Source organism: Dasypus novemcinctus, chromosome 21 (genome assembly GCF_030445035.2).
Source record: "Dasypus novemcinctus isolate mDasNov1 chromosome 21, mDasNov1.1.hap2, whole genome shotgun sequence".
Lineage (NCBI taxonomy): Eukaryota > Metazoa > Chordata > Mammalia > Cingulata > Dasypodidae > Dasypus > Dasypus novemcinctus.
The window spans coordinates 38,699,378-38,719,791 of record NC_080693.1 but is presented as its reverse complement, the minus strand read 5'-3'; the positions used below and the strand labels follow the sequence as shown (position 1 = coordinate 38,719,791).

Sequence of the window (20,414 nt, the reverse complement as noted above, 5' to 3'; positions counted from 1 at the left end):
GGACAGGTATCTGTCCCTATTTTCTTATTAGTCATGATTATCTGTATCTAACCCAGATGCTGGTATAAAACAGGTGCTTAATATTTCTACAGTGAATGAAGACAAAACCCCTACAGACATCAACTTGACTCACCTACTTGCCTCTATCATCCTGCCCCCTAAGTGTGAGGATGCCACTGCTTTTCTCAGGACTTCCCAGGGTAGTTTTTTCAAATCGCCAATTTTTATTAGGTGTCAAGAACAGAAAGTATAGACACTGTCAAGTTGGAAAAGGACAATATTGTAGCAGAAATCTAACGGGAAACATAAAACATAGAGATGGATCTGCTGATCGAGCTCTAGGGGCAGTGCCTGGGAAGGGTAAAACTGGCTGCTGCCAGAGAGAATGGGCTGGCCACATGAGCCTCTGCGGAGAGAGGCAGAGGAGGATGGATCTTGCTTCCTGGCCTGGGCAGATGCAGGGAACAAACCCACACAGCAATCCTGCCACCCTGCAGTCGGGTATGGTCTGGCCTAGAATCTGAACATTCCAATTCCCTGGAGGAGCTTCTCACATCACCTGTGGGAGAGGAAAGAAGCCCAGAGGTGACATGGGCTGGGACTTCCTGTGGTTCAGTTCTGGAAACAGCAGCCAAGCTGTCTGCCCAAAAGGCACTGCAAAGGCATGGTAGAAAGTCAGCAATGGCAAGACTCAAAATCCTGGCAGGACATTCATGACCTGAGAGCCACGTAGTGCAAAGAACAAGGTTCTCCCTCGCCTGAGTCAGAAGCAGGAAAGGCACTAAAGCAGCAGCAATCAAGCTGGTTGGGGCTGAGACCTTGAACAAACCAGATTTGTTTGTTGTCTTGTAGTCTGACTTTGCCCACAGGCAGGTGTAGGCTGAGATACCCTCTTTACCCTGGGAATAGGCAACAACCTGCTCTGTAGGAGGCACCCCTCTGGACCCAACCACTGGAGAGGGCCTGCTCCTGCTTGCACATGGCTTCAGGTCCCTCACTCCCAGGGACCCGGATCCTGCCGAAGGGAGAGTGCTCAGACATCTCCTGGGAGAGGAAACAACTCAGAGGAGTGGATGGCAAACTATGTCCCATGAAGCTGGGGGACAGTACAGGTGTCCTAAGAGGTATGGCAAGGAAGCAGAGGGAAGTTCTGCTCACCACCACCCTCTATTTCAATCAGAGCAGCCTCACTTTTCCCCACTTTATAAAAAATTCCACATCAAGTTTGTAGACAGTACTATTTGTCCCAATTCTTCACTCCTCTGTGGTAGTTATACATCCACACTCTTATCACAGATTTATAGGGAACAGTGTATTTCCCCAGGTCTTATCCTGGGCTTAGCCATGGGATTTAACTTTGACCATGTCCGCAACATGACTCGAGCAAAACCTTAAACTGTGCTTATACCATTGAGCCTAACTTCTTGCACTCCTGCCTTTCTCCCTTAGAAAAATTTTCCTCAGCTACAAGTTCAAGGAACATGAGAGACACGTGGAGCAGACCTGCACCCAACATGCAACTCGGAGCCAAGTCCAACTGAGTCCAGGGTAGATCAACGAAACCCTAGCACAAAATAAATGCTTATTTTAAACCATCAAAATTTCAAAATTGTGTGCTATGCAACAATAAATGACTACTCTTTTGGAAGGTTTAATTTAAAGAAAGAGTTGGTTGATATTTTTTTAAATGTTTACAAAAACTAATTCGTGGGAAGTGGACTTGGTTCAATGGATAGAGCGTCTGCCTACCACATGGGAGGTCCCAGGTTCAAACCCAGGGCCTCCTTGACCTGTGTGGAGCTGGCCCACGTGCTAATGCACGCAAGGAGTGCTATGCCACGCAGGAGTGTCCCCCACATAGGGAAGCCCCACATGCAAGTAGTGCGCCCCATAAGGAGAGCCGCCCAGCACAAAAGAAAGTTCAGCCTGCCCAGCAGTGGCACCGCACACACGGACAGCTGACACAGCAAGATGACACAACAAAAAGAGACACAGATTTCTGGTGCCACTGACAAGAATACAAGTGGACACAGAAGAACACACAGCATATGGACACAGAGAGCAGACAACTGGAGTAGGGTGGGGGGAAGGAGAGAGAAATAAATAAAAATAAATCTTAAAAAAAAAAACTAATTCACAACTTGGTTCTACCACCTTGGAGAGAAATTTGATAATATCTAGCAAAGCTGAAGAGGCACATACCTTACCATGCAACAATTCTACCTCTAGTGATTGCATACTACAGAGCACTGACTGACAAGCTTTTTCTGTAAAAGGCTAAGCAGCAAATATTTTAGTCTTCTCAGGTCACACGGTCTCTTGCAACTACTCATCTTCTGCTGTTTTAGTGTGACAGCAGGCATAGATAATACTTAAATGAATGCCAGAGGCTATGTTCCAACAAAACTTTTCTATGGAGACCGAAATTTGAATTTCATATGTTGTGAAATATTCTTCATTGTATTATTATTATTTTGTCTTTATTTTTTTAATGTTACATTCAAAAAATATTAGGTCCCCAAATACCCCCCACACCCCTCACCCCACTCCTTCCCCCATAACAACAACCTCCTATATCATCATGAGACATTCATTGCATTTGGTGAACACATCTCTGAGCACCTCTGCACCTCATGGTCAATGGTCCACACCAGAGCCCACACTCTCCCACAGTCCACCCAGTGGGCCATGGGAAGACATACAATGTCCAGTAACTGTCCCTGCAGCACCACCCAGGACAACTCCAACCCCCGAAAATGTCCCCACATCACATCTCTTCCTCCCACTCCCTATCCCCAGCAGCCACCATGGCCACTTTCTCCACACCAATGCCACTTCTTTGATTACTAATCACAACAGTTCATGAATAGAATATCAGTAAATCCACTCTAATCCATACTCTATTCCTCCATCCTGTGGACCTTGGAATGATTGTGTCCACTCCACATCTATATCAGGAGGGGGCTTACGGGCCCTGAGCTTCAGTAGACTTCAGCTCCTACACTCTGGTTTATTGGACTTACCCCACTCAGCTAACATGGAGTTGAAGAGGGTCAACCACCACACCAGGGAGCCAAGGGTGCCTACAGCTGAGAGCGGGAGGATTGCATCCAGCATCCATGTGGAATCTGAGGCCCCTCTTGATATAGATGTGGAATGGACACAACCATTCCAAGGTCCACAGGATGGAGGAATAGAGTATGGATTAGAGTGGACTTACTGATATTCTATTCATGAACTATTGTGATTAGTAATCGAAGAAGATGTGGCATTGGTGTGGAGAAAGTGGCCATGGTGGCTGCTGGGAGTAGGGAATGGGAGGAAGAGATGAGATGTGGGGGCATTTTTGGGACTTGGAGTTGTCCTGGGTGGTGCTGCAGGGACAGTTGCTGGACATTGTATGTCCTCCCATGGCCCACTGGGTGGAATGTGGGAGAGTGTGGGCTCTGGTGTGGACCATTGACCATGAGGTGCAGTGGTGCTCAGAGATGTATTCACCAAATGCAATGAATGTCTCATGATGATGGAGGAGATTGTTGTTATGGGGGGAGGAGTAGGGGGAGGGGAGTGGGGGGTATGTGGGGACCTCATATTTTTTGAATGTAATATTGAAAAAATAAATAAAGACAAAAAAATTTTAAAAAGAGGGGCCTTAGATTCCACATGGATACTGGATGCAATTCTCCTGCTTTCAGTTGTAGGCACTCTTGGTTCCCTGGTGTGGTGGTTGACCTTCTTCACCTCCATGTTAGCTGAGTGGGGTAAGTCCAATTAACCAGAGTGTAGGGGCTGCAAGTCTGTTGAGGCTCAGGGCCTGGCTATCACATGGTCAGTCCAGAGATTCAGGTCCCCTGGGTATACACTAAACCCCAGCACCAACTACAGTTCTGGTAAAAATAACAGGAGAGGCTTGTGAACAAAGATCACATCTGAGTTCAGCTCCCTCACACAGAAACACAAACTTCAAAGTGGGGCCAACTGACATGGCACTGAACTCCATCTGCCATGACCATAGAATCTGTGGGTCTCTGTATCCCTCAGAAGAACCAATACCTGGGGTTATATCTACTTTATCTGTCTCTGGGACTCTGCTGAGGTGTGCATAAGGGCAACCCCTCTGATAACCTTCCGGCTCTTTTTGGAGACTCATAGCCATATAAACTCATTTGTCCTTTCCATTTCCCCCTTTTATTCAGGTCAAAAAGCATTTTTAACTCCTGGTATTATATATAGACTGAGATATTCTCTGGTCCAAGTTGACCTTTTTATTAAAGGTCATTTTCTAGTTACAGCATCAGCTGGTACTTGGTAGCAATCCCTTGGCACCAGGGAGGTTCATCCCCAGAAGTCATGTCCCACACTGTGGGGAAGGCAACACATTTACATGCTGAGTTTGGCTTTGAGACTGGCCACATTTGAGCAACACGGAGGCTCTCAGGAGGTAACTCTTAGGCACCCTGCAGCTCTAGGCCTTGTTCTTATTTCAGGTGCACAGGCTTACAAGCATAGTCATTAGTATCAAGGGATCATTGTTGGGCCTTCCTTCTTTTTTGGTCTTTGCCATTGGACTTGGGGGATTGTTGCTGTTCCTTTAGAGACTGTGATAGAGCTCCCTTGGCTAGGAACTCAGCACAGCCGCAGTTGTTGTTTTTTATTGTAACCACTATGAAAATATCCAGACACTTTATGTATCCTAGATATATGCTCTGGAGAACTCCCTGCCAACCATGTGTCCCCTGTCAATAAAATTCCACCCCAGTATTCCTCCCCTGCCATTGTTGAACCTCTCTGTGATCCAAAACTTCTTCAAAAATGAAGCCAAATATATTGCCAGGTTCCATTAATAGTAAAATGGAATATAGTGATGAGTTTAAAGGTTAGATATAGAATACATATTAATTTAGAAAAATTGAGGTAAAAATAAATTGGGGTACCAAAAAATTTTTAAATGCAAAAGCTTTGTTTTTGATGTTTTGCCTTCCATCACTGCAATAAATGTTGCCCTGTTTGCAAATTGGCAAGGCAACTTCTTCCATCTTTTCCTCAGGGTCTACATCCTTTCTTTTTCTTTTTTTTCTTTTTTTTTCCTAATTATTAAGCTTATCTTCACAAAAGTTTTAGATCACAGTAATTCATATATACAATATACAGTACTCCCACATATCCAACATAAAACCCTTTTCCCTTCCACAGCAATAATCTTTTTACACATTCATACTATATTTACTAAAATCGATGGACAGATATTGAGCCAATAGCTTTCAAACAAGGTGACATTTGGGCTTACATTGTGGTTTATATTTTAGACTATACAGTTTTCTAGATTTTTAGTTATCTTATGTTTTACGTTATGATTTACATTTTAGCTTATCAGCCCCTATATATTTTTGGTGTAATTTAACATGTCTTATATCCATCCTTGCATAATCTTGTGGAACACTTCTATTGCCCACATAGTTACTTTGATTCCATCTATTCAATACCTCTTTCCCCAACCCCTTAGGGCCAACAGTGACAGTCAATCTTCATTGCTTGAAGGGCCATGTTCAGAGATAGTTGCAACAGTGTTGAGGGCTTGACATGCTCAACTGCTCTAATGCATTGGGAGCCACCATTTCTCTCAAGAGATACAATTCCCTCTATTTGAGAACATCAGTCCTCCGCAGGATGTGGGTATATCTTCATTCTCGTTACATGGGTTTTTATCCAATGATATAACCAACTATGGCAAAATGAGCACTCACACACTCCCTAGGAGCCTGTCCTGCATTGGATTATCCCCTTTAAGCATCTTGAACAGGTAACCTTCCTTATTATATTTTTGAAAAAGTTTTCTTGGCATTATACTCTCAACCAAATACCCGACGATCTCCTATGTTCATATGTTCCCCCACCCTCCCCCAGTTTCTTGGGCAATATTACCCATCCTCCCATCCCTAGCCCCCCTCAAGCCTGCAAAGCCCCACCCAAAGGTAACCCTATTCCCCCATTTTATCCCTTCCTTGTACAAATACTTACCTCCAGCTTATCATAGATTTCTCCCATGTAGGTGTCAGCTTACATCCTTCCTCTACCCCCCAATTTCCTTGAAGCCTATCATCCACTCTCTAGCTCTCTGAGGCAGCTTGGTTTACTTATTTCATATCATTGACATCATGTATTTGTCCTTCAATGCCTGGGTTGCTTCACTCAACATAAGGTTCTCAAGATTCATCCATGCTATCATGTGTGTTTGTAGTGTATTCATTCTTAAAGTTGAGTAGTATTCCATTGTATGTATATACCACATTTTATTTATCCATTCATCTGTTGATGGGCATTTGGGTTGATTCCAACTTTTGGCAATAGTGAACAATGCTGCTATGAACATTGGTGTGCATATATCGGTTTGTGTCCTTGTTTTCAGTTCTACTGGGTATATACCCAGCAGTGGAATTGCTGGGTCATATGGCAAATCTATAGCTAGTTTTTTGAGAAACCACCAAACTGCCCTCCAGAATGGCTGGATCCTTCTGCATTCCCACCAGCAGTGAATGAGTGTTCTCATTCCTCCACATCCTCTCCAGCATTTGTAGTCTTCTGTTTTATTCAGAGCTGCCAATCTTATGGGAGTAAGATGGTATCTCATTGTAGTTTTGATTTGCATTTCCCTAATAGCTAGAGATTTGGAGCATTTTTTCAGGTGCTTTTTAGCCATTTGTACTTCTTCTTTGGAGAAGTGTCTGTTGAAACCTTTTCCCATTTTTTAAATGGATTGTTTGTCTTTTTATTTTCGAGATATAGGAGTTCTTTATATATGCAGGTTATAAGTCTCCTATCAGATATATGGTTACCAAATATTTTCTCCCATTGTGTAGGCTCTCTTTTCATTTCTTGACAAACTCCTTTGAGGTGCAGAAGGCTTTAATTTTGAGGAAGTCCCATTTATCTATTTGTTCTTTTGCTGCTCGTGCTTTTGCTGTGAAGTTCATGAAGCCATTTCCTATTACAAGGTCTTGTATATGCTTCCCTACACTGCTTTTCAAAGTCTTTGTGGTCTTGGCTCTTATATTTAGGTCTTTGATTCATCCTGAGTTGATTTTTGTATAAGGTGTGAGTTGGTAATCCTCTTTCATTCTTTTACATATGGATATCCAGTTCTCCAGGCACGATTTGTTGAAGAGGCCATTCTCTCCCAGTTGAGAGGTTTTGGTGGCTTTATTGAATATTATATGACTATATATATGAGGATCTATATTAGAACTCTCAATTCGGTTCCATTGGTCTGTGTGTCTCTCCTTTGCCAATACCATGCTGTTTTCACTACTGTAGCTTTGTAGTATGTTTTGAAGTCAGGTAGTGTAATTCCTCCAATTTCGTTTTTCTTTTTCAATGGTCTTTGGCTATTCGGGGCCTCTTTCCTTTCCAAATAAATTTCATAGCTAGTTTTTCTAGATCATTAAAGAATGCTGTGTTGATTTTTATTGGGATTGCATTGAATGTGTAGATCAGTTTTGGTAGGATAGACATCTTAATAATATTTAGTCTTCCTATCCATGAACAGAAAATATTCTTCCATTTATTTAGGTCTTTGATTTCCTTGAACAGTGTTGTGTAGTTCTCTGTGTATAAGTTTTTTACATCTTTAGCTAAATTTATTCCTAGGTATTTGATTTTTTTATTGACTATTGTAAATGGTATTTGTTTCTTGATTTCCTCCTAAGCTTGCTCATTATTGGTGTACAGAAATGCTACTGATTTTTGCGCAGTGATCTTATAACCTGCGACTTTACTAAACTCATTTATGAGTTCTAGAAGCTTTGTTGTAGACCTTTCAGGGTTTTCTATGTATAAGATCATGTCATCTGCAAATAATGGAATTTTTACTTCTTCCTTTCCAATCTGAAGACCTTTTATATCTGGTTCTTGTCTCAGTGCTCAAGCAAGTACCTGTAAGACAATGTTAAATAGAAGAGGTGATAGTGGGCATCCTTGTCTTGTTCCTGATCTTAGAGGGAAAGATTTTAGGATTTCACCATTGTAAATGATGTTGGCTGTGGGTTTTTCATATATACTCTTTATCATGTTCAGAAAATTTCCTTGTATTCCAATCTTTTGCAGTGTTTTTATCAAGAAAGTGTGCTGTATTTTGTCAAATGCTTTTTCTGCATCTATAGATATAATCATGTGATTTTTTCCTTCAATCTGTTTATAAAGTGTATTACATTGATTGATTTTCTTATGTTGAATCATCCTTGCATACCCAGAATGAATCCCACTTGGTCATGGTGTATATTTCGTTTAATGTGTTGTTGAATACAGTTAGCAAGTATTTTGTTGAGGATTTTTGTGTCTAGGTTCATTAGAGAAATTCGCCTGTAATTTTCTCTTCTTGTGGTGTCTTTCTTTGGCTTTGGTACTAGGGTAATGTTGGCATCATAGAATGAGTTAGGTAATGTTCCTTCTGTTTTGATTTTGTGGAAGAGTTTCAGCAAGATTGGCGTTAGTTCTTTCCAGAATGTTTTGTAGAATTCACCTGTGAAGCCATCTTAGACCTGTCTTAGCCGGGCCTCTTCTTAGTTGGGAGATTTTTAATGACTGATTCTATCTCTTTACTTGTGATTAGTTTATTGAGATCGTCAATTTCTTCTTTCATCAATAGAGGCTGCTTATGTGTTTCTAGGAATTTGTCCATTTCCCCTGAATTGTCATTTTTGTTGGAATATAGTTTTTCAAAGTATCCTCTTATGATAGTCTTTATTTCTGTGGGGTCAGTGGTGATATCTCCTTTCTCATTTCTTATTTTGTGTATTTGCATCTTCTCTCTTTTTTTCTTTGTTAGTCTAGCTAAGGGTTTGTCAATTTTATTGATCTTCTCAAAGAACCAGCTCTAGGTTTTGTTTATTTTTTTAAGTGCTTTCTTATTTTCTGTTTGATTTAGTTCTGCTCTTATCATTGTTATTTCTTTCTTTCTTCTTCCTGTGGGGTTACTTTGTTGTTTTTTTACTAATTCTCCCAAATGTGCAGTTAGTTCTTCAATTTTTGCTCTTTCTTTTTTTTTTTTTTTTTTTGATGTATGAATTTATTGCTATAAATTTCCTTCTCAGCACTGCTTTTGCTGCGTCCCATAAGTTTGGTATGCTGTGTTATCATTTTCATTAGTTTCAATGTAGTTATTAATTTCTTTTGAGATTTCCTCTTGGACCCACTGTTTTTCTAAGAGTGTGCTGTTTAATTTCCATATCTTGGTGTGAAATCTGGGCCTCTGGCCCTTGCAGATTTCCAGCTTCACTCCACTGTGGTCAGAGATATTATTTTGTATAATTTCAATCTTTCTGAATTCATCGAGCCTTTGTTTGTGGCCTAGCATATGGTCTATCTTGGAGAATGATTCATGGGCACTTGAGAAAAATGTATATCCTGCTATATTCGGGTGTAATGATCTGTATATGTCTATTAGGTCCAGCTCCTCTAATATACTATTCAAAGTTTTGTTTCTTTTGAGATGTTCTGTCCAAAGTTGACAGTGGTGTATTAAAGTCTCCCACTATAATTGTAGAGGCATCTATTCTTTCACTTAGTTTTTCCAGTGTTTGCCTCATGTATTTGGAGGTGCCCTTGTTAGGAGCATAAATATTTATGATTGTTTGTTCTTCTTGAAAGATTATCCCTTTCACTAATATGTAGTATCCATCTTTGTCTCTCACAATTGTTTTGCATTTAAAGTCTATTTTGTCTGATATTAATATAGCTACTCCTGCCCTTTTTTGGTTATTGTTTGCTTATAAGATTGTTTTCCAGCCATTCACTTTCAACCTTCTTGAATCCCTGGGTCTAAGATGTGTTTCTTGTAGACAGCAAATAGATGGGTCATATTTCCTTATCCAATCTTCCAGTCTGCATCTTTTGACAGGTGAGTTTAATCCATTGACATTCAGTGTTATTACTTTCAAGGAATTTTTTATGTTAGCCATATTTTCTTTGGACTTGTGTTTGTCATATTTTGTTTGTTTGTTTCCTTCTCATTTTGTCTTTTTTGTTGCTCTTACACTCTCCTCCAACTCTGCCTCTCCTGTTTTTTTCTTTCTTCCTGCAGAACTCCTTTTAGTATTTCTTGAAGGGCAGGGTTCTTGTTGGCATACTCTTTTAATTTCTGTTTGTCTGTGAATATTTTGAACTCTCCATCACTTTTGAATGCGAGCTTAGCTGGGTAGAGTATTCTTGGTTGGAAATTTTTTCTTTTAGTACCTTGACTATATCATACCACTGCCTTCTTGCCTCCGTGGTTTCAGATGAGAAATCAGCACTTAATCTTATGGAGCCTCCCTTGCATGTGATGGTTCTCTTTTCTCTTGCTGCTTTTAGAATTTTCTCTTTGTCTTGAGCATTGGATAATTTGACAAGTATATGTCTTGGGGTAGGCCTGTTGGGATTTATGGTGTTTGGAGTGTGTTGTGCTTCCTGGACATGTACATCCATCTCTCTCAGTAGATTTGGGAAGTTTTCAGCCATTATTTCCTCCCATTATTTCCTTTCAGCCTTATTTCCTCCCCTTTCCCTGCTCTGTCCCCTTTCCCTGCTCTTCTCCTTCAGGGATGCCTATAATACGTATGTTTCTGCTTTTTGCATTGTCATTCAGGTCCCTAAGTCCCAGCTGGATTTTTTCCATCTTTTCATCGATCAGTTCTACTATCTGTTTGATTTCAGATGTACTGTCTTCCACGTTGCTAATTCTCTCCTCTGCCTCTTCTAATCTGTGGGTATTTGCTGAAAGTGTATTTTTGATTTCTTGAACTGTGGTGTTCATCACCATCATATCTGTTATCTTTTTTGTGTATGTCTGCAATTTCCTCTCCAAGTGTTTTCTTCATATTGTTAATCTCTTCCTTTGCTTCATTAAATTGGTCTCTAATATATGTTTTGAGATCTTTAATTACTTGCCCAATGTTCTGCTTCTCTTCCTGGTTTTTAGTTTGTTCATTGGATTCGGCCATGTTTTCCTGATTATTGGTTTGGTTTGTAGTTTTTTGTTGCTGTCTGGTCATCATTTTATCTTGACAGGTTTAATCAGTTCCGTAGCTTCTTTGTCTAGTCTTGGGGATTAATTAGTTGTTGTTCGTGCATAAGTGTTACATCTTCTCTTTGCCACTTTGTTCTTCTTACTCTATTTTCTTGTTGCTGGCTAAGTTCACTTTGAAGGAAAATATTAGGGCCAGGGAAAGCAAAATGAGTAAGAAAAGAAAATGTATAAAATAGTATTGGTAATAAATGTTAACAGAGCAACAATGTGAGATCTAGGAGAATGGATATTAGACTCATGTAAGTTGTGTAGTTATAGCAGTAAGGAGAGTACCTATAATTAGACCGTCAACTGAATATGGGGAGGAATATAGTATGAATTAAAAGGCCAGTGTTTTCATGAGAGAGGGAAAGAGAAAAGAAGAGTGTATAAAAGACAGAAAAGAGAACAGAGGTATTAGAAATAAAAAGTCAGACAATTTGGGGGCCAAAGAAAGGGAAGTGGAATGTGAGAGAAACAGTAGATGATGGAGGATAGAAAGATGTAGGGGAAAGGGAATAGCGTAGGTGGCCAAAATCAATACACACAGAAAAGAGGAAATGAAGGATGAGGAAACACAGCAAATGTGAAGCGCTCCCTGCAGCACCTATCATATAAAGAAAATAAAATGAAAAAGAAGAAAAAGAGAGAAAAGAAAAGAAAGAGAGAAGAGAAAAGGGGGGGGCAAAGACAAAGGGGGGAAACAAGCAAGAAAAAGAGGAAAAAAAACTAAATAAATGAAAAAGGACCTTGGGGGATAAAACAGGAGAAAAGACCAGGAGACAATGCAATATTAGCAACCATGACAACAACAACAACAGCAACAAAAATAGAACCAAAGTTTCAAACTAGGAATCCTCTATGCAGTTAAATAATACACTTAGGGAACTTACCTTCCCCCTTTCTCCCTTCCTCACTTTTATCTCTCCCAGGGCAGCAGGAAAGCTGCCTGAGAGGTCCGGTAGGAGATTCAAGTAGGTCCTTGTTGAACCAACTCAACACAGAAGACTATGACTCTTTATTTCCAGTATGAGAGCACCTCCACCTCACCAGAAACCCCAAATATGCTATTGGAAGCTTGGATAGCACTTCCTACAGTCCCTCCCCTTAGGTGTACTAGGGGAGGTCTAATTGATTTTCTGACTCCACCTTCTCCCAGACCAAGTTTCCTATCCCAGGACATTTAGGTAAATTGGGCTTTCTCAGCAGATTCACCTCTCCCTTCTTCCCAGACTCTCCCCAAGTCAGCTGGTACAATCCTCCAAGCTCAAGGAGAGAGAAAGACAACAACAACACCACAAAACGTGGAGGGCTAAGTAATCAAGGACCTCAGACAGACCTCAGGGCGTGGTGGATTCAGGGATGGGAAGTCTGTGATATTGCAGACTCAAGGTGTGTGAGTCTCTGGAGCATGGGCCACCAGGGTTTACGGGACACAGACCTGGGAACCATGCATCCGGTTAATACGGGGCCTGCAAACACCACAGCACAATAAAGCCTTCAGGGATCGCCATGGCTGGGCCACCAGCCCTAGGGAGAGGGGTCCTGCCCACAACGTCTGACCTCCATGTCAGAAACCCAAAATTCCACCTCTCACAAGAATCTCCTCTGTCACTGTCTCACCTATTCGACATCCAGACACCTCCTGCCATGCAAGCCCCTGAAACATCGCTCAGGTTTTGGGAACACTGCAGCACAACAAAGATCCCAGGGATCACCGCAGCCGGGCTGCCAGCCCTAGGGGAGTGGCTCCACCCACAACCTCTGACCTCCATGTCAGAGACCCAAAATTCCACCTCTCACAAGAATCTCCTCCGTCACTGTCTCACCAAATCGACTTCCAGACACCTCCTGCCCTACAAGCCCCCAAAACAGCCCGCTCAGGGCTTGGGAACACCCCAGCACAACAAAGCCTTCAGGAATCACAGCAGCCTGGCCGCCAGCCCCAGGAGGGAAGGGTCCCACCCACAACCTCTGACCTCCATGCAAGAGACCCAAAATTCTACCTCTTGCAAGAATCTCCTCTGTTACTGTCCCACCAAATCAACGTCCAGACACCTCCTGCCCTGCAAACACCCAAAACAGACCAGTCCAGCAGGACTCCAACCCTACTCAGCCACTTCTTTGCAGGAGAGATTATGAGGTGCACTCACTCAGATGCCATCTTGCCCTGCCTCCCCATTGTATTATTTTTTAATCCTTAAAAATGTAAAAAAAAGAACAATAAAAATTGTAAAAACCAGTCTTAATTCATGACCCCCTACAATAACAGGTAGCAGCCATGTTTGACCTACAGGTTGTAATTTGATGACCTTTGCCTTAAAGAAGTTCCTGTGTCCCAGGAGATATGTACAAAGAATTCATCATAACATTGCTTAGGTAATTTTTTTTTAAGATTTATTTTTTATTTATTTCTCTCCCCTTCCCCTTCCCCTCCCCCTCCCCCCCCCCCATTGTCTGCTCTCTGTGTCCATTCACTGTATGTTCTTCTGTGTCTGCTTGTATTCTTGTCAGTGGCACTGGGAATCTGTGTCTCTTTTTGTTGCATCATCTTCCTGTGTCAGCTCACCACATGGACCAGGAGGCCCTGGATATCGAACTCTGGGACTCCTATATGTTCGGCAGATGCTCTATCAGTTGAGCTATGTCTGCTTCCCTGCTTGGATAATTTAAAAGGAGAAGAAATAACCTAAATAGTAATCAACAGGAAATTGGGCAAAGACATTGTGGTACATTTATACAATGGAATACTCAATGATACGTGAGTATACTACAATTTACATATAAAATTTTAAACCCTACTGGATAATGCTATATTGTATTAATGGATACATAAACAATGAAGGAAAGTATGAAACCATGCATAGGAATGATAAACACTGGATTCATGGTAATAGTTACCTCCTAGGAGGAAGGAGAAGAGTGGATGGGAGGGGGACCAACAGGGAGCTTACATTTGTCATGTTTATTTTCTTAAATGATAAGATTTGATAAAGCTTAATGGTGGGTAACTAGGGAATCATTATGCTCTTTTCTATTCTTGACTGATCTCTGAAATATTTCACAATAAAAAATTAATTCAAAATAGTAAAGGGAAAAAGGCAAAAGTAGGAACAAATTTTTTAAGAAAAAGGAAACCATCAATTTCAAAACATTTCAGTAGTACAGTAAGAATAATAAAAAAAAAAAAAAAAGTAATCCATTCACATCACTGACCCTTCCAGACTTTGTCAGTCTTCTTCAATCCACAGCTTAGAGCTCAGGGTGGGCGTAGGGAGTAGGAGGGAACCTGGTACAGACGCCCAGTTTGGAGCCAAAGGATGGCTCTGCCTACAAGTTTGCTGGAAAGAAAAGGCTGATAGAGCCCAGAACCACCTAGGCCTGAAGTCCGTCCTCCGACCACAGCCCAGTTTTCCAAGGGTGAGTCTGCCCACACCCATAGACATGAGATTTCATTTCAGTGCTTCAAGATGTTTCACAGTGAAAACTCCAGGTTTCTTCACCAATACCTGCATAGATAGAGAAAGACAGGCCAGGCCTCTAAAGAGACCCACTATCAATTCAACAGACATTTATTGACTTTGGTTCTAGTCCATATTTGTTGTGAGTTAGGATTTGGTTATACTGCAAGCAACAAGAAACCCAAAATAACAGTGGCTTAAACAAGATGAGCTTATTTCTGTCTTATGTCAAATAAGTCCAGAGTCAGGTAACTTAGGGTGGTGTGGAGTCCTCATTTGCACAGTGTGACTTATCCTCACATTACTCTTGGAACTAGCATTCTCGTTACCAGATGTGAGTTCCAAGCAGAAATATAAAGATAGAAGGAGTAGCTTCCTCCCTTTTAAGGAGACTTTTTGAAAATATTACATGATTTTTCCACTGACATCTCAATGCTCATGGCCAGAACATAGTCAAATGGCCAACTTAGCTCTAAGAAAAGCTGGGAAATATCTTTTGCAGAGGGGTGGTGGGGAGCCATGAGTCCAGCTAAAAACCAGGGGTTCTATTACAAAGGAAGAAGGGGAGAACAGATATTAGATCTCAGTCTCTGTCAGTCACCAAGTTACTGTGTGGTCTTGACTAAGTGACTTAACTTCCTTGAACTTCAGTCAATACATTGGACTAGGTATTGCTACGGGTCTTTCTAGCTCTGACATCCTACTCTGTGCTAAACGTTTTGTATTTATATAACCCATTGATTCCAAAGTTGGAAGAGGGGATGTGAAGTTAACTAATATTTACTATTCATTTACAAATGATTGACACTATTGTTTATCTCTTTTAAACCTCATGAACAACTATATGATGTTGGATTTATTTTCCCTTCTAGAGGTGAGAGAATTGAGGTTCCAAAAGATTAAGTCACCTCCCGAGCCCATGCAACTTTAAGTGGTGGGACCAGAATTTGAATCCAACAGCATGCTGCCAACTTCAGTATTTGGAAGTAGATTTGGGTGCAAGTTCCAGTTGTGCCATTTACTAACAATGTAACCTTGGGCAAGTTACTCTCTGTGCCTTGGTTTCCTCATTGGGGAAATGGGGAGAATAGTGGTATCTACACAGTAGGATTGTTGAGAGGATTAAATGAATGAACATACATCAAATCCTTGGAACTGTGCCTGGCATGTAGACAAGCATTAGTATATGTGTCTGCAGTATTAGCTACTACATTAGGCAGCATTTAAGATCTACCTTGAGGAAGAACTGAGGAACAGGGAGGGTGCTTCAGACAGAGCGATGGCCCAATGCAAAGCTGGAAGAAGGAAACACCGGAGTCAAGTCTTAAATGATGAGCAGGACTGTCAGAATCTTCCCAACTTCAGGGCCTCAGCCTGGGGTACGTGCTCATTAGACCCATATTTGATTTGTGCGGTCTCAGGAAACCCCCAAGAATGTAGGACTGGTGAAACATGAATCTCAAACCCCACCTGGAAAGGAAAGGAAAAATAACACATCCTGACTCCCCGCTGCACCCTCTTCATGGTAGCAGGGGCATGGCGGGTGCAGCCTAATGCCAGAGGAAAGGTACTTGAACTTGGGTCCTTGCCCTACCTTGGCTCTTATCATGCCATATTCCAGGCGTTCTGGTTAGTTATTCACAGCTGGCAGCTGGCCAGCACTGCAGCACCCTGCTGCACCTTCTGGGTAAGGCTGTTCTTTGAACTTTATCCCCAAGCAGGAAACTTCTCCTCTGTGTACCTAAGAAAGGAACAGCTACACAGAGTCACACCCACAGGTCCATCCTGCCAGGGTACTGCAGCCAGCAGGGGCCCTGAGGGACAGGGCTGTCATCCCACGTCAACCCCTCCTGGGAAGAAGAATCTTACTCCCTCAGGGGCCATGTGCAGATCTGTCCATCAGATTGGGTAAACCAGAATATGAAGGAAAGCACCTGAAATGGGACTTGGGAGACCTGGGCTCTCAACCCATACCTGCTGCTGTGTCATGATGTGCCATTGGGTAAATGCCTTGTCCTCTCTGAGCCTTGAGTGAGTGGCAATAATACCTGTCTTGCAAGGCTGTTCGTTTGTTGTGAAGATCAATTGACAAAATGCATGTAAGGTGTTTAAAACAGCTCCCAGCACACAGTAGGGGCTGAGTCCATGCCAGGTCCTTTGTCTCTTCAGGTTTCTCTCAGCGTCTGCATTCTACAGCGCTGGTATCATGAATTCCATTCGTGATCAGATAACTCGCATTGTGGTGGCAGTGGTGGTGGTTCTAAGCATACCTTGCGTTTCTGAACGTAATGAGTTTACCTTTGGACTTACTCAGACGGCTTATGCTTTGTGGCTTTTTATCTTGCCTTTCACCTGATGATAGATGTGTGGGGCCCCTGGTAGCATGCTCAGCTCCTCTTTTGCAAGTTCCGATCAATGGCGTAGACACACAAGGACCACGGGCTAAATGGGAAACCAATACCAATTTTACTAATCTACTAGGACACATTCTAATCCTCAAATTACAAATCTTCCTGTAATTTGTGTTGGAGAATTCAGAGTAGACCTGGGGTATACTTGGGACTTCGAACTTCCACCCCAAATCTAGGTATTAGAGCATCTCCCTCCCCCCCAAAGCTTGCCTGCAGGGATGTGACGAGGCCTACAGAGGAAGCTCGGCTCTACAGACTAGGACGCAAGCCGTCTAGAAGGTCGGCCCTAAGTCTGGACCAAGGAGCTTTACACTGAGGCAATAAAAAAGGCGAAATCACTAAGCCTGAGACAAGGAAGAAAGAAAGGAAGCCCCTGGCCTGGTTCCCAATTCAGGGCTCAGGAGCCCACGACTCAAAGGTGAACCCAGTTAATGTCAGCCTCTGTGCAGCCAGTCTAAGCACTCCTCTTGCTGGGAAGGGACATAGAATGGAAGGGGGAAGATCCCACACCTACTCGAACACTACTCCGTCATTCCATCAGGGCGAGAAAAGTTTGAGAAGAATTCCTAAGGAAAGGTGAGAAGGAGAAAAGAAATGCTGCCTCCTGCCCAACAGTAGAGATCTCCCCATTTTTGTCTTAGCTTAAGCAGTAGCAAATCCCAACCCTTGAGCACACATGTTTGTGAACACACACACGTGTGCACACATTACCTGATCTCACTTGTGCAGGAAGCACAAAGGTTGAAGTTGAGTAGGATGATGGAGCCTGGCCTGACAGCTGAATTTTCTCATACAAAGAGAATACAAAGTTTAACTGAAGATACATCTAAACCAGAAAACCACTGGAAAGTTGTTGCTGAATCTTGTTCTCAGAGTCCCTGTGGCTGACACTCTAAAAATAAATGGAAATGTGGTGGTTCACCTGCCATTCTGAAACTTGAACCCAGCAGACCAGCAGGCTCACACCAACAGGGGTTTTATGATAACAACCAGAGAGCAGGGTCTAGAGCTCACGCCTGCACTGACTGCCTGCTGGTCACTTCCAGAGCGGAGCACAGGGCCAGCGGTGGACTGGGATTCCAGGGCAAGCACTCTCTTCCCAGTTCTTCCCTTCCTAGCTGCATGAGCGTGGAGAGTTCGTTGCACATCCCAGACCTCAGTTTCCTCCTGGATAAGTCTCATTTGCCTAATTTATAAAACAGGAACATTAGTTGCTACCCCGAGGGATAGGCCAGCCATGTTTTAAGAAGTCCATGGATCGCAGCAAAGCAAGGGTGGGATGTAGTCTCCCAAGGAGACAGAGCATGGGCATGCACAAAATACTGTCATATCAGAAGGAAATCACCAGTCCAGCAATGGCAACCCAGGGAAAAGGAGTCTTGTTCACCTTTCATAAGCCAAACGGAGTTGGGCCATCTGAAAGTACAATATGAGAGAGGCTTTCACAGGAAAGAATAAAAGCCAAAAGTTGTAAAGAGGAAAATAGATCATTCCATTTGCAGAAGTAAATAAAGAAAATGGGGAGAAAAATGGTAAAGAAGAAATCACTTAGGGAAGCAGATTTGGCCCAATGGATAGGGCATCCACCTACCACATGGGAGGTCCGTGGTTCAAACCCAGGGCCTCCTTGACCCGTGTGGAGCTGGCCCATGCGCAGTGCTGATTCGCGCAAGGAGTGCCGTGCCATGCAGGGGTGCCCCCCACGTAGGGGAGCCCCACATGCAAGGAGAGTGACCCATAAGGAGAGCCGCCCGCCCAGCGCGAAAGAAAGTGCAGCCCGCCCAGGAATGGTGCCACACACACGGAGAGCTGACACAACAAGATGATGCAACAAAAAGAGACACAGATTCCTGGTGCTGCTGATAAGGATAGCAGTGGTCACAGAAGAACATGCAGCAAATGGACACAGAGAGAGCAGACAACTGGAGGGTGGGGGAGAAAGGGAGAGAAATTTTTTTTAAAAAGCATAATAAAAAAATTTTTTTTTAAGAAACATATTTAGAAAAAAGAAATAAATCACTTTTTTAAAAATCCAAGAACCAAAGAGAGAAGTCAACATAAACAGAACCCTGGTAATTAAGAGAGGGACAGGAGGCGGCAGGAGGTCAGGGCTCAGGCACAGAGACATTCCTCAGGAACCTAAGGAGGTCAGAGGGCTGCGGAGAAGCTGTAGGAGAAAAATGGTGATAAAAATAGGAGATAAAGGTAGTGCCCAAGGCGAAAGTATGGGCAGCAGTGCAGCTTTCTTAGCTCTCTTTCAGGAATAAGGAAAGGTTTAAAGAGCGTGAGGGGCAGGCTATGGGGAAAAATGTGCTTTCGCAGCTAACATAATTTCAGAATCAACTAAGCATGCAATGGAAAAAGTGTCCCAGGGAACTTAGGATCTGCCTATCAAGTTCTCAGAGCTACCTCAAGACCTAGCAAACTTTGAGTTTCCCTAGGAAAAAGAGCAGGCTAGCTGATGAAATAGGTTTAGAAAGGACAGGGGGCAGCTCTGCCCAGCTGGAGCCCTCTGATGTGGCTAAACTGCCACCACAAGCATCCGGCAAGGCTCCTGTGACAGTGCTGGCACAACAGGGGTGCACCCTGCACGCAGGCTGTGGGTGCCATGCTGGATGGCAGCAAACCACTTGGTCATGATAAGAGAAATCATAGCTGGGCCAGCAGGAAGTTGTGCGAGAGAGTCAATCTATTCCAATCAGCAATCGGCTTTGCATCAGACAATGGGCCAGGGAGGGGCTTTGGCAGGAATTCTGGAGGTGCAAAAGATGCAGAACAATTGGAGAGGTGAAAAGAACTAACCTGGAAGGGAGAAGGTGCCTTGGGATGAGGTTCAGACACTGGCCTTTGGCACCTGCATGAAGATGGGCAAGGAAGCCTGTCCATTAGACAGGACAAACACAGGAGGCCACTGAGTACCTGCTGCTGTGGAAGAAACGCTGAGCTGGTCAGTGCTTGTGTGAGTCCTCCAAGTGTCCATGTAGCAGTGTGTGTATGTGAGAGAGAGACAGACACACACACACACACAAACTTTACTGATGAGAGCAGGGAGCATCGAAAGAGCTTAAGTGACTTGTCTGAGGCTAGTAAGTGGCAGAGCTGAGATTTGAATCCAGTTCTATTTGACTCCCAAGACCAAGCTCATAACCATTATCATATCCCTTAAGAAGAGAGAAGAAAACTCTACTTTAGGAAAAGCTTTCCTTTCTCCTATCCTATTGGAAAGTTGACAGGAAAGAAAGGCTGTGTGAAGGTTTTCTAGAATAGGATGAGGCAGCAAGAGTCACCCACTTTGGGTAGCAGTCCCTGCTTTCTCTCTTCCCAGGCTGAATGAGGAGCCTCTCTTTGGTTCTCCTCCTGTCCCTTGTGCTTGCCTCTGTCTTAAAATGTATTAAAAATCATCTGTTTACACATCTGTCTTATGCACTAGACCAGCAAGTAGTTCTCATCCCCGGCTGCACTTTAGAATCTCTTTTTTAAAATACCATTGCCTGCTTCCCACTC

At 42.8% G+C, this 20,414-nt stretch overlaps 1 long non-coding RNA gene across 5 annotated transcripts; it reads right to left on the bottom strand.

The window, feature by feature from the left end:
• Positions 1-13,492: 13,492 nt before the first annotated feature.
• On the bottom strand, positions 13,493-19,306 carry LOC111763295 (uncharacterized). 5 transcript variants are annotated; one of them, XR_009182399.1, is made up of 4 exons: positions 18,502-19,306; positions 15,734-18,096; positions 14,255-14,547; positions 13,493-13,694 (listed from the first exon to the last, which is right to left on the bottom strand). It is a non-coding gene; the product is annotated as an uncharacterized lncRNA (long non-coding RNA). The 5 variants fall into 5 exon arrangements; XR_009182400.1 differs by having other exon boundaries at positions 15,734-16,941; XR_002796184.3 differs by having other exon boundaries at positions 15,734-15,969; positions 16,094-19,298.
• Between the last annotated feature and the right edge of the window lie 1,108 nt (positions 19,307-20,414).